Source organism: Botryllus schlosseri, chromosome 1, assembly GCF_051294905.1.
Source record: "Botryllus schlosseri isolate E-star chromosome 1, Bs_hap1, whole genome shotgun sequence".
NCBI classification, from domain to species: domain Eukaryota; kingdom Metazoa; phylum Chordata; class Ascidiacea; order Stolidobranchia; family Styelidae; genus Botryllus; species Botryllus schlosseri.
The window spans coordinates 15,217,765-15,233,229 of NC_137236.1; the positions used below are offsets into that span (position 1 = coordinate 15,217,765).

The 15,465-nt window shown below is 40.5% G+C and overlaps 2 long non-coding RNA genes across 3 annotated transcripts; both read left to right on the forward strand.

The window, feature by feature from the left end:
* The first annotated feature begins 260 nt into the window (after positions 1-260).
* On the forward strand, positions 261-13,111 carry LOC145433917 (uncharacterized). The gene is made up of 3 exons (XR_013913228.1): positions 261-5,737; positions 9,629-9,742; positions 10,300-13,111. It is a non-coding gene; the product is annotated as an uncharacterized LOC145433917 (long non-coding RNA).
* A 4-nt stretch (positions 13,112-13,115) lies between these two features.
* Positions 13,116-14,729, forward strand: LOC145433836 (uncharacterized). Of its 2 annotated transcripts, XR_013913209.1 has the most exons (3): positions 13,116-13,221; positions 13,439-13,529; positions 14,590-14,729. It is a non-coding gene; the product is annotated as an uncharacterized LOC145433836 (long non-coding RNA). The 2 variants fall into 2 exon arrangements; XR_013913207.1 differs by lacking the exon at positions 13,116-13,221 and having other exon boundaries at positions 13,418-13,529.
* The last annotated feature ends 736 nt before the right edge of the window (positions 14,730-15,465 follow it).

The window sequence follows — 15,465 nt, forward strand, 5'->3', positions numbered from 1 at the left end:
TTTGAATATCCCGGGTCCGGGTTCGCTTTTTAGATTGACGTAATTTAGGTTTGAAATTTGCCGAAAGCGATTTAGCTTTTGCTAAAATTACGGGTCGAATGTAAGTTAATTCACATGGAGTAACGCAATCTATTAGACACTTTTTATACATTCATTTTTGCAGTAGCATAGACCATCGCAAAATGCTATATATTTTCTGAATTCGTGTAGGTTGCTGAATGTGCGACATGTCTATTTAAATGCGACAGCGTTGGTCGGCTTGTAATAGGGAATTCCCCTTGCTTATTTTCATCTCTGTAGCCGTGCTATCGTAAGCATGTGTTATTATATTGTTGAAATCTGAAATGGTTATGTCTTGGAGATCGATACGAGTGACGAAGTGAGCTAAAGGGTTCACAGATTATAATTTGCGAAGCCATGTTCGTTGAAGGATGAGTCACTGACAGACCTTCTCCACAGAATCACGAAAAGCTAAGAAATGTGACTTTGAAGACGATGATGTAGAAGAGAGATTAGTGGAAAGAATCGTGGCATCCACCCAAATCGAGTAACTAAGAGCAAAGATTTTGAAACAAAAATTCACGACTAAGGAAGCCCACTGTTAGATTTGGAAGCACTACACACATACAACAGTATACCCATGATGCTTCCTAAGGATGAACTTCAAGTATTGATATAATCGCAAAGGAAATATGGACACAAGACCTGTATCAAAAGCGGGCTTGTCACACGGTTGGAAATGCCCAGCATTTAGATCTCCCTGTGACTATTGCGAGAACTATGGCCACTGGGAGGATTTCTGCGCAACAAAGAAGCGTGATAGTGACGGCAATTCGAGAAGCAAGCAACAAGATAGCCACCAACGTAAAGCACCGAGAAAGTCGAAGAAACATCAAAAGATTCGACAAGCAGAAGTAAAAGTGTATGACACAGACAGCAGCAGTACCGATGGTCAAATCCCTGATGGTGATGATGGCTCAACGAACACAATTTCATCGATCACCATTGGAGCTGTCAACGAGCGCAAGAGCTCCGGAAAGTAAGCATACGATTAATTTTAGGCATATAAATCCGAAGCTTACGGGTTGCTGGAAGAATAAGGAATTATTCGGGAAATTCAAATCGACACCCTTACATCCAGAACCCAATGTTTTACTTAAGAACTACTTGAGTGCTTTGAATCAATAACTCTCTGCACTCAATAACCACATGGCTTGAAGTATCGTTAGAACGAATTCTATGTGGTTGACACTGACAGTCCTGGCATCCTGGGCCCGACCACCTGCGAGGCACTCAATCTTGTAACACTAAACCTGCACGCATGCAGTATCATGGACAAGGCTCCTCATACAGAGCAGACACTGCCTAGGGTGGATACCATTGAGGACCTAAAAAGAATCATTTTCATACTGCTTCGACGTCATTAGCAACTTCAAGGGTGAAGAATCCCTGCACATACTAAAGAACGCAGAAACAGAAGAGCTTTGAAAACAGCAGCTGCAGTGGATGCAACGAAAAGTCATCTCCGCTTACATTAGGCCTGTTGAAGTGATATGTTTTCTTGTCGCACCGAGTGTACGCCAATTTCTCTGTACAGCTGGACATAATTTCCTACTGGTATTTCACCATTATTTTGTATTTTTATAATTCTATTTGGTCTTTCGAATGAGATACGCATCGTAAAAGGTACAGTACTACATAGCATTAGCTACAGTGAATATCCACGACTGTGCAAAGCACCCGGATAACTCAGCTTTCACGATTGAAATATTTCGCCGCATTTTCTGTTTAATTCTGGGATATAAGTAGACTTATAAAGTCACCTGTGACACCACATACTCCTCAGAGATGTTAAAACTGTCATTTGTCAGACCTTGGGGGGCATTACAAACAATGCGGTAAATCAGAATCTCCGCCAGCGGTAACAAGCTCTCTCGAATGCGATTACCGCATAATGTAAAAATTGGTATTTCAAAACATTTTGCGGCCAGCTCACGCAAGAGCGCTTTGAACTCATGTAAACTCTCGTAATTCCAGACGCAACACAACGTTTCGCAATCAACGCGCTAATTTGTGATTTCGCCAAGTCGATAATCTCAGTAAATGATGACATCAAATGAGGGTTTATAATGCCTCGTGGTCAGCAACGATTTGTAATTTAGCTGCGATAATCTTTCACATACAGGGAAATGGAAATACCCTAATTGCTTGTGGCATTTGCTCTGAAGAGAGCAAAATTGCAGGCGTGCGCTACATTAGAGTTTGTCTGCTTTAGGCCGCTGCGTCAAGTATCAAGCGTGCATTGAATTTTATCTTCGTTTGAGGATAATACAGTTGAAGCAATACATGTATGACATTCTGGAAAATGGCGCTGATCGTAATTCACAACCACTTTATAGGCCTACCGAATCGGACTGAATTTTACCGTTCGGCATCGAGTTACTTATTGACAAGGCGACCACACGATATGCTAGCCAAAGTTGAAAAGTGGATATTAAATAAATCTATTTGGCAATAGATTACTAACCTACCGAGGTTAGTAATCTATAACTTAAGATTATAATAGCATGCTTCTGACATAGAACTCAAGTCCCCGTTATATTCATACAGGCTTTAAACGGCGAGGTAGCCTACTCAGTCCCCGCACTTACTGGTACGTATATGAGAATTCAATTCATAAGCGTTATACATCGCCACTGCCTTATTTTGCTTGATTTTACCAACAGGCAACAGTTAGGCCTACGAAATATAACCCTACTGGGTAACTTACAGGTAATGCCCTTTTAGATCGATTACTGCCTCACTTCTTTACTTTATTGAAGTAGAATATTAAGATTTTGCAGCAAAAAGCTACTATTTCCAGCGCGGATTCAACTCCGCCAGCTAAAAGCTAAGCGGTAAGTTACCGCGAGAAATCTGCGCTAATTTCAGTTTTGTAATACCGAACTTTGCGGATAGTGACGTTCGTGACGCAAATCGTTCACGTTTTCTCTCGATTACTAGGTTTTGCGGTAAGTCAATGTCAGCGGTAAAAATGCTCACGAAGACATCGTTATTGAGGGTTTTGTAATCGCGATTGTCCGCTTCCCTCGAATTGTGACGGTAAATGATGATGCCGCAGCGCGGTAGTCGTTTTGTAATGCCGCCCCATAGCTTAGATATATTTAATTCACTGCTACATAGATATGTTTGGGGCCAATGCCCTCAAATGAGGAACTTTTTGCTTCAATACATTAGATACAGTCAGTAATGAATCTCTGCTAAACCAGTCGCTGATAAAGCTAGTATCTATGTTTAAAAAAGCCGTGATGACGGCAAGAAATAAGAAAATCTGGAAAACATCTGACTCCGTAAGAAGAAGACTCGAAAGAAGAAACCGAAATGAGGATGATGAAGAAACGGAAGAAATCTTAGAGAATATAACAGAACGAGCGCGAAAACTACGAAGCAACACGCGATAGGCTAATATATGAGAAACGTGCTAAAGCAAATGAACTACAATTATAACACGCATTATCGCGATTCCGAGCTATGGCTGCATTTGAAATGATATATAATATGCGTGCAACGCCAGGTGAAACTAGAACTAGAACATGTAAGTTGGATCTACCGGTTGTATCTGTAAAATTAAAGTCTTGCGCGTAGCGCGAGATTACCGAATGGGTGTAAGTTTACTTTACCATGACTGACGGTAAGGTAGCCCGCGAAAACGGCATAATGTTCAAAGGAAATCAGACAGTTGTTTTAACATGTCTGCAACCAGACATACTACAAAAACTGCATGAGAGTCACTGGGCATTGAGAAGACAATAAAACTTGACAGGGAATACGTATATTGGCCTGAACTAAAGAATAACATTGCAACACTCTGCTAGTCGTGCGAATCACGCCAGGAACTCCTACCGGAACAAACAAAACGAACAATGAAGATGTAGGAATGCTCACCAAAACCTTGGGTAAAACTGGGAGCTGACATTTTCAAGATCAAAGGTAGGAAGTTTCTGATCATTTCATACTACTTTTCCATGTACCCCATCGTGCAAGAACTATGATTGATAACATCGAAATCCGTCATTTAAAAATTGAAACAGATCCTGAGCTTATTTGGAAGCGTTTAAGAAATAGTCAATGACGGTGGACCTTGTTTCCTCAGCCAATACGACATGTTCTGCGATGAATGGAAGATCGCACACACCACCAGATCACCTCGACGCAGCAGATCAAATGGCTTCATCGAATGATGAAGAAATTGTCAAGTTACATGGAAAAACGGTTAACATCACGTTTGGCTCATTTCCAACCAGAAGACTTATGGTGATACCAATTTGAAATTTCAATAATTTAGAAGAAGAAAATTATTCGCAGTGGAAATATCGTCACTCCACCATTACCAAACAATGTGTTCCTGTCATGCCTAAAGGCAAAGTTATGCAACAATTTGCTGGTCGTACACCAAGGGCCGTATTCGGAGACACGTCTCTATCTCAAACTCAAGTCGTGCTCAACGGAGCACAGGATGAGTCCAACTTAATTAGAGAGAACGTTTGGTATTCGGTTAGGATTTCAAGCGTTGCTCAGTTTTGAGTCTTTGACAGCTGATGACTGCTTGCAGACGTCTGCGGTTTTGTTAATTGTTCGTGATCTGGGAATCCGCAGGTTTAGATATCATGTTAGTTGCCTAGCATTGCCTTCAATCTCGAAGTCTTCAGGCATAAGCACAAGTTATTTATTGGATTACTGATGATGGGTAGTGGTACCATCTACCATTGTATTTGCCTGCTGAGGCGCCGTATTGTCCGCCCGCATCGCCACGGATTCGGGTCTTGTTAGGATTGGTAGATCCCTAGAGTAGACAACAGCTTCTGTTTGGTTTTTCAGTAATACTCATCCCCCATTCGTTTCTACATATCCTGATGCTACGTTTTATATTTAAATGATAAAACAGGGCGTTGTGAGGAATTAGCCGCTTTCGCGAATCTATTGGAAGTCTTTCTGATAAAAAATGTCCGCCAATTTGGGAATAGCCTACCCAGCCAACGATGAAGCCATACAGCGCTAGAACATGATTTCCTTCTTATAGCAATGCTATATATTACAGTTGAAATTGTGAATTCAGGCGCCAAACATGCTCACAGCGCTATTTCCACATTCAAGGCCAGACGTTAAAAAGTGAATGAGTATGGCGTTGAGTCTGCCGACGGCTTGACTCGGTAAACGCTTGCTCAAACGATACATTTTGAGATCGACTCTGACCTCAGATCGTCATTGAATACCATAACCACAAAAGTACAACTCCAAAGAGCGCTGAGTTCGACTTCAGTCGAACTTAAACTCGTTCTCTTGCTTTGCTTTCTGAATACCGATTTTACGCAATGTTGACGCAAAACGAGTTTGAGCACTGAGTAGGGTTTCGTGAATACGGGCCCAAGTCCTGCTTTGGGTTCTGTAAATGATGCAGAGGGCTGATGATGAAGTCTTTGCAGTGATAAATTGTATTCTCACTGGCAGAACCCCAGTAAGGAATGCACTATTGCCCAGCTCTGAATACTGATACCACTCTGACTGTTTTCAGATAAACTGGGGAAACACCATTTTCTATTATGATGTTGGAGAAAGGGAAATAAAATGATCAACATGCAAGCTGATAATTTTCTGACACCAGGCTGAAATTAGATCTTCACCGATGGCCTCTTTTTAGATAATCGATCGCTACTTTGACTTCAGAGTGATTTATAAGGTAAAACATTTTAGACTGAAATATCGTTCTAGCATCTAGCCTGGTTTTGAGAGGGACAGTTTTTCACCGGTATTCAAGTTCACGATTTCCAAAAAAAGGACTGGTACGTTTTGACTGGTGCCAGAGAGAGTCAATCTCGACAAGGTCTTTGGAGTGTCCTCTATATTTTTGAGGAAGAATCTTCATATATCTTTGCCTCTAAGCCTTGAAAATATGATGAGTGATGTGATTCCTGAATTGTCAAAGTCTTTCTCGTCCATCCTGTGGGAAGTTCCCGGTATTCAGTCTTTTATGCCATGAATTTTGTTGTTTCGATATAATGCAATAGCCGTTGAGTCATCCACAAGAATCGGTTCCACTTGCGATCTCGATGTGTCACAGCATCGATTTGATGGTCAACAAACCGATCAATGCAGTACAAATTGCGATCACGTTTATTCAAAACGACACATAATAGATTACCAAAGACAAGAATATACAAAAACGATGAATTGTCACATGTAATTAGTAGCAAATGAATCAAATGCAAAGTATTCCATTAATTCATGTATAACTGTCTTTTTATGAGTGAGTGTCTCATATTATTAGGTTCATCTTCCGATAGTGCATGGACATCTGAAGAGGCATGGCACAGAGATTTCACATACATCAGGTGTGATGCCAGTTCCACTGTTTTCTTTAATTCCAGTCCATGCCAAATTGATGAACTTCCACCTTGACAGTACAAGAATCAATCACCTTGTTAACCCTACTCCCGCGGTCGGCCTCCAGGCCAAATTTTAATGCATCAGCCAAAAAGTTCATAAAACGCGAACAACGGGACTTGAACCGACGCCCAATATATCGCCGTGATCAGGAAATAGCAGCCTAACCAACTGAGCTACTCGGAAGGCTCGGGCGAGAGAGGCGACGATGATATTGAAACCAGTCTACGCGATTTCTCAAAAGTGAAAGAGAAATTTGTTTTTCGTTTTCCCGTGACGTGATAGATAATCCTTCCCATGGTGAATGACCACGTGGTTGTCTTACATATCAATTTCGGCATTCAAACAAGACATTACTGAGCTTGAAATCTTTCCGCAACCGTGCGCACCGCGACTGGGAAGTTTTCGTTATAAGCGTTACTCACGGCCGCCGCTGATTACGTCATCGCGATGGAGGCAACGTGCGTTGTAATTCGTGTTTATTTGGCTTTGCCTGGTCCAGTTATATAAGTCCAAATCCATGTTAGTGATCTTATAGATACTATTGATCGTACATAACTAACAAAATGTTCAATTTGCAACTGCACAAGGCCATCGGAAGTATATATATTGCCTTGTTTGACACTTCTCATAGGCGCGCGATTTCTCTTGTTGCTTCATTTCATATCAATTTGAAACGTGTTCTACACATCGAATGTCCGATACATGTTCGTCAGTATATGGGCATATGATCACCATCTATTCATTGAAGTCTACAGTAACTTCGTGTAACATATAAAACGGATGATTCAACGGTCTGTAAGATGTTGTTATTACAGGCGCGAGTACCGTACACTCGCGCCAACTTACACACCCATGTCTGCAGTGTTTAGCACTGGCGTCGTGTAACTTATATAAGACCAACCTTCGTGATACTGATCTTGTTGAAGTGTTATGGACTGCATCTAACTATGTGTGTGACATTCAACTGTATAAGACAATCGTAAGTGAATGTATATGGCCTTATGCGGCAATGCTCATATGTGCGCCGCATTTTTCACGTAACAGAATATTGCTTTATTTCACACCAATTTGAAGCGTGTTCTATCCAACTAATTCCCGATATTATGGTTGCAATGAACTCTTGCGATCAACAACTACTCTAAAACGACAACTGTGTCTGCTTATGACGTGTAGAACGGAAGATATAAGGAATTATAAGATTAGCGTTCATTCAGGCGAACTGAGCTACACATTGCATTTTGCGGGAAACGTTTTTCTGTATTCAATCTGCAATTTGAACAGGTTATATCATAAGGCAATGGGTTATATATAGCTGGTCGTATGCGTATGGACAATCGCTATTTATAGACGATCATTATAACCATTTATGACCCCTACAACGCAAGATGTCGTTAATTGATTGAAGCGTGTTTGTGAAAAACTGTGCATGGATCCTATAGGATCCACCCGCGGCGAAAGGGTTAACTGTCGCTGGTGCCCTCTTAGAATTTTTCGTCTGTCCATCCATAATACAGAGCATAGCAGGGCGTTCCAACCTTGAAGTGATTGACTTCAGTAAATTTGCCTTTCAACTTCTCTCATTGCTTTAATCGTATAATTATATATTTCCAACTGCTCATGACACGCAATGTGCAATGCGATGTCATAAACGGTTGAAAGGATGAAGACATGGCTAGCTACGGTCTCTTAATCCAATTTTTATCGTGGGTTAGCGCTCAGTGTAACAATGTTCGTTCTCAATCTTTATCCGGCCACATTTTCTTTAATCTCTCTTCCTTGTTCTTTTCCTTTGATTCTTTGTGCACGTCCTTCATCAGGTCTTTTTCTGGCGCTGGTAAGCCAATTCTGGTGCATGTAATCACAGCAGGAATTACAGGATCGCCAATGGAATCTTATGACAATGTACCAGGAACCATAGGCGGCTCAATTCATCGGCGCTACCATGCTACTTTGTGTTACGACATTCAATATCATAATTTTATTGATTGCAAGTCTTTTATTGATTGCTAGTCTCATCTGGTTGGGTGGTTTCCAGCGAGGCATGATTTGTGTGGTCCAAAAAATATAGTACCGTCAATAAAAACTGTACTTGATACAATATTGATGGAGGTTCTAAAGAGCAACATTGATAACCGAAACGTATTTGTTAATCTGGTCATACTTTCATGAAGTGTCTTTTGAATATATCGCGAGTTGGCTTCTTACAATCATCATTAGAACAGTGAAAAACAGGCAAACAATTCCTACGTCAGACGAGTCACATGATGATCCAAACTTCTTTATCAGATCAAAATGAACCTAGAGTAATTCTCCTCGTCAAACTTTCTTCAATTCTGCCTATGAATCTTGTCTATATTCAACACCAAAATCACAGGATTCCTTTTCTTGTAAGAAGTAAAGGCTGACACATTGGGTAGAAATTGACTGTAGAATTGTACCGGGTCACGTATGATTTGGAAACATAAGCAAGAGCCAGCATTTTCAACATCGCCTCCATTTTGAAACCTCTGGAATTACTAGCTTCAAGTGGACAGTCTCTGATGTTCAAGATAAAAAAGTACATATTCGCACAACCGTCAGTCAAATTCTTAGGTCTGGAATAAAAATTAGTTTCAACGCCGCCTCCATTTTGAACCCCTGGAACTACCGGCACTTTATAATCGTTATTTTAGACCTATGTTTCAACTGACAGTTGTGAAAATATGAGCTTTGGTTTTCGGCATTAGAGACCTTTCCCATGATGTGTCTTCAACAATGCATTGAGACCATCGGATTGAATCCGCTGACCAAAATCTCATCCGGGAAAACTGCAACGCCTCTTGAATCATCACTCAGCTGATTCATGAGTTTCGTGAAATAACCTGGTGCTGAAGAGATTCCAAACAGGATCTTTATTTGCAGCAAGACTTTTTTTAGACTTCTTCGGTCAATTGAACTAGGTTTTATGCAGCAGACTAATCAATCTTTGAAAAGCGATATCAACCGTCCCTTTGAATTGGCTGTCGAGTGTCGATGCATTTCATACAGTGAATTCATCGCAACAGAATATTCGCTGCTTACAGAAATCTTTCCCGATTTATTACCAGGAAACACTTGTTTACGAATTAGTAAACATAGTCATTGAAATTGATCAGTTGCCACACATCCAATTACCAAGTCATAATCTTGCGATAACTTATTGCAGATAGCAAACGGTACTGAAGAATAATCACAGACAATCCTTCAAACAACCAAACCGAAAATGTACTGGTGAAATCCTCACAGCGGTTGGTCGATTCGGAAAAATGAAAACTGGAAAGTGAGTTTACAACTCTGCTACCGTAGAGGGTATCAATTACAATATTCAGTATCCATATTCCACTAGGGCCTATAAATTTTAATGAGTATATCAGTAAGAATAAATTGAAAATTGGATATTTCAGATGGATTATAGTCATCTGGTAGTAAAATATTCCAAAGGTGTGAATACACCTCAAGTGTTCAGTTTATGCAATGATGTAAATTCAAGCTCAGCAGGTATTCAGACATGTGCCAGTATCCAGTATTCATTCACTGCACAATTACTTTGATGTTGGATACGCTTGAGTATGCTTTACACCTTCAATACAACCACTCCTTCCAAAAACTTTCCTGTGAACATATACTTTTTTTGATATGGTGGTTGACTATCACCCCTACTATTGTAGTAATGGCATAGAGCCCATATATATTTGCATCCATGAGGTGAGCGTCAGCACTTATCAAGAAGCTTTTTTTGTTCCACTTCATATCCAAAAACTCCTGAAAGTCCACGTTTCTTCGTACAAGAAGACTTGACTATGTTAGTTTGAAACGGGTGTTTCTTTTGCTTTTCAGTATGCACACTCCGTTCAGAAAGCTTGATTTCCAAAATAACACATAAATATAAATCGGTTCATCAAACAGAATTTTGATTGGCGAAAATCACAGGTGAGCACATCTTGCCTGATAGGAGCAGCTAATTCCGGTATGCAGTAATGGCATCACGTCGCTATATATTAGCATCCATGAGGTAAGTGTCAACACTTATCACGATGCTTTCTTTGTTCGGTTCGGTTTATTAGAATACTTTATCAGTTCAATACACCCCTTGTATTGCGATACAATGAAAAGAGAGGAAACGTGTCGAAACGACTTGGTGTAGTCTTTGGAATCAGACACTCACCTTGGCCTAGCGAGGCGATGTAAAGAGGAGACAAACACACTGAATGAAGAGTAAAAGAAGACAATATAGAAAAGAATGCAATAAAAATAGGGTGGCTTGTTACGGAAAATCGATAGGTCAGGTCGCGGTCCGGTAATCTTGAGTGCGGACTCGTATTCATTTAGTAGAAATCGCTTGTATTTCGACTTGAATGTGGACATGCTCGTCGACTGTCAGATGGCCGGGCCAGGTCCGGCATATTTGATAGAGCGATGATCTTTCCGGTCGATCATATGATATTTGGACGATGTGGACGAGCGTGTGTTGTACTTGTGAGCTTTTCATTCCGGGGTAAATAAGTCATTGAAATGTTCGGGGCAATGACCGCAGTGGAATTGATACATAAATTTGACGCTTCATATCTAATTCATATCTAAAAACTTGACCATCGAAAGTCTGGACAGCTTGTTTGCGTTTCTTAGTATAAGAAGACTTGACTATGTTAGTTAGAAACGGGTGTTTCTTTTGCTTTTCAGTATATATACTCCTTTCAGAACAGTTCCATTTCGAAAATAACACATAAATATACATCGGTTCATCCAACAGATTTTTGATTGGCGAAAATCACAGCTGATCACGTCTTGCCTGATACAAGCATCTAATTCAGGTATGGCTGCTCTTGGTTCCAGATTCATATCACAAATTGGTTCGGATCATAGTCCTCTGTCATGTAAAGGTCAATTCCATCCAGGGAAATGATATTCATCTTTTCCGTATCGGCCTGATCTGCATATATATTCTGCAATATTTTGTAGACCACCCTACATTGATTTGTCAGGAATATATGGGCTATTTTATCATCATCCATTCATGAATCAATTGGCTTAGATCAGTTACCGGGGCAGTGTGGACCACGTTGGAAGATGTCTTACACATCCATGCCTTCCAACTCTTCACGCTGCTGTTCCAATCGTTGCTTGACAACAGTCTTTGTCCAAACAATCTTCACACTGCAACCTGTTCTCGAAATTGCAAAAATATCGTAGCTCTGATATGTATCAAAAGATTTTCGTCGTCAAATTGTCAACACGTGTTTATTTACAACACATAATATATTAACAAATGCAACAACATACAAAAACAATCAACAGTGATAACAACAATGTGACCAAAACATGAATTCTTGCCTCACTTGTGTTTCTCGTCAGCTCAGTGATACCGACAGACTTGATGGCAATGGAGTGGGGATCTGATCCCTTCTTGAGAAGACCCGCATTAATATCTCCCCTGAATTTAAACATGCTGCCTCTTGGATGATGAATTCCCAGATAATTGTTTGCAGTGTTCAATATTGCAGTTGTATTCCGAACAGTTTTCGTAGGAAATTTCTTACTGATGCTCTCATAGAAATTGGGGGAATAGATATCTTCAAAGTTATAGCCTAATGTAGAGGCCTTTGTCCGGTATGGAGGTTTATTCAGCTCACAAAATATACTACAACCCGACAGACGATACAGATCCAAGAACCAATTAACTGACCAGTCATACCGTCAACCGCACCGCACGGCCGACACAACCCAAAAGGCAAAACCAGCTCATGCTCTTCACCGAATAGACAGAGTATGACCGATAGCGGACCCGAATAGGGGGCGCAGGAGGGATGCTACACCAACAACTTTACATTCATCGAGGGCTTATTTGAAAAATACATTTCCGAGCTACCACTAAAGCAGATATACTGTTCAGTGTTCAGTGTTCAGGGCAGAAAGAAGGGTTTCTAGTTTATCCAGATAAGATTTCAACCATCTGATGTTAAAATGAATCAAGTTAATCTCGGGAGATTAGACAAAAGTAAGGCCGTTTTTCCGGCCTTGTTGAGTTGAACATTAAAATAAGCTAAAAAGTATTTGTTATCCATGGACAATAAATTAAGTATCAGCGTCCCCCACTCAGGCAGTGAAGGACAATTCAATCAAACTCCAGACGGAGGATATTTCACTTTGATTCGTTTCTGTATCTTGAACGAATGCTACGAGATAATGAGCTTTGGTTTGCGATCAAAATTGTTCCACATTGTTCCTCGTCCTCAATAATTCCATGTTCACGGATTCCATGGAATTGATCGACTATTGTCCAGTCTGTTGTTGCTGTCTGCTTCAACGTCAACATCAGATATGTGAGCGAGACAGAGTCAAATTCGGGAAAAGCCGTTTTCTTCAATCAGACATCGAACCTCGGTGTGCACCAATTAGGATTCAAATACTCCGTTATTTTCACTGCATAAAATAATCCACACTCTGTGGTGATTCTATCTGATGATAGAAAGGATGAATTTTGTGAAGTAACAATGCACTTTTCCGGTATGCAGTTGATTGAATAACCAATGCCTAAGTGAATAGATTTTTTTACTGCATATTGTGCTGCTTTAGCATACAGCAGCTGTATTATAAGCCTATACCACCCCGTTTGTTATCAACGCCAGTGATTTACACCGTCATTTAACGATACTATGGGGTGCATAAAAAGACCCATCTCATCATCATCGTCTGAGGCAAGCGACCCTTTGCTCAAATGTCCTACATCTCAGAGCTCGCCACTTGAATATGAAGGCTAAGGTCAGTATTAGATTACACTAGTTAACATTCTAATTGCTTCTGAGACGGTTGTGGGCAATCTTCATTATTTGGGGTCGCTGTTCATGAATATCAACTCGGAATTTGTTGATTGTCTCTAGTTATCCAGATATGTCAAAATGTGACGACAATGCACAGTTACACACTCACTATTGTATCGTACCGTAGCGTCATTAACATGGTTGACATTAATATTCAGATCATAAGCAGGATCGAAAGAATGCAAAACCTAAGCAGAACGGAATCAAGAAGCAATCTACAACTTGGGCAATGGGCATTGAGGTCGAAAGGTAAGCAAATAACTCTACCATAACAGCATGCCTCAGAGGTACGCCTCATAACAAACTACCATAAGGAGATCGAAACCCTTTGCACGACACAAGTCAAATGCGAAGACCCGACGGAAATCACGCAAAAGGAAGTATACGAATAACGAAATTCTGGTCAACGATTCCACCCAACCAAACACCGAGACTACGATCTGGGAGGAACTACGGCTAACAAAGCGAGACGTAAAATCATGCTTCAGTAATATGGATAGAGTGCTTGCATACAGAATCACTAATAAACCATTTCGCGCGGGTGCAAAAAAAGAAAAATCCAGCCGGACTTATACCGCAAACATACTGCAGAAAAACAAATACAAACTCCGCAGCGCCGACGATGATACGATGAAGCATATATATATCAAATGCATTGCTTACATAAAAAAATTTATATCGTCAGTGCCGATGTCGAAGACCTCGTAAAAATGGACTTCAATGCTATCATGGAAGAAACGTACTACGCCTACGACGGGCCGCACAAAATAACAACCCTAAGTCAAGAACTGGATATTGTTAATAAATAAAAAACTCAACATCAAAAATAGATAAGTGGCTCGCGAGCAAATCACGGATCTCACAAAGCCAATAAGGAGAGATGTAGCAAAACGCCTACAAGAGATGATGGACTGATCGCGAACGCAAGCGTTGTGTGACTTGTATATCACATTGTATATTGTGTGTGTCTTGGACAGATGAAAATATAATCTGTCGATTGTTTGAAACCTATAACGACGATTCAAAACCGCAATTGCGATACGAATGGTAAATGTAATATTATTACGTCAGAGCGCATGTATAAATTGTATATGCGAACGTAACCGGCAAAGGACCAACTATTCCGAACTCGTCCTTTCATGATTACAACGTAAATACCAGAAATATAACATGTGGCCACTCTCGTAGTTCACAATATTGAAATCACACCCGCACAGCACCAAGATATGCTCCGATTGGAAATATCTCTCACATAATGCATATGGTCTCGTGTGTCTTAATCACACCATTTATGGACCGATTTTCTCAGATGATCCTGCACGACAGGCTGCTACAGTTTCGACTGGGAGGACATGCAAAAGAAAAGCGAACGAAGCTGCCCGTGAAGCTGAGGAAGATTGGCAACATCGGGACTGCCTCCGACAATGATGATCTGTGGCCCATCGGTGGGTATACATTTGTGACAAATGTCTTTGACGTCGCATTCAGCATTGTGTTTTAACTACGGTGGGCACAATGGTTTGAAATAAAATCACCGAAGAAATTTTTCACGGTAGATAACATTATTCCATAAAATTGTTGAAATATAAAATATTAATGATTTGTGTCTACTGTTTCAAAATGAGCAAATTTTGGTTTTAGGCATTTTCTAAGCTCCCTAACAATTTTTTCACCAAGCCGAGTGAATTTTGAAAACAGTTGCTTGACCAACCCTAATTAACACACACACACACACATACGTGAACACACACAGACACACTTCAGAGGGATAAATGAGCGTTGGACAGACTTGGATACACTCCAGACATGATACCTGAGTTGTCGACCATAGTACAGAATACAAACCTATGAATAGATAAGCAACTCCCGCCGTTAGGCTTGGGCAAGCAGCTTTATTGCTAAGCAATCTAAATACAGCATCATTGGTAGTGGTATAGCTGATGACCCTAGCATTTAAAATTAATAAACCTGGCCTTAATCGACAACACAAATTAAAAATCGGCATTGTTTTGAACAATTGCTTGACGATGATGTAAATATGTAAACACAGTCAAGGGACGAGAGAGAGAGGTAGAAGTGGGGTATTCGTTTTCGCCTGCACCATCGAGATGCGATATGACCGAAAAGCCACCTAGTCTGAACCCCCATCTTTTCTCATCCATGTTCTCCTTGTATGCTAAGTGCC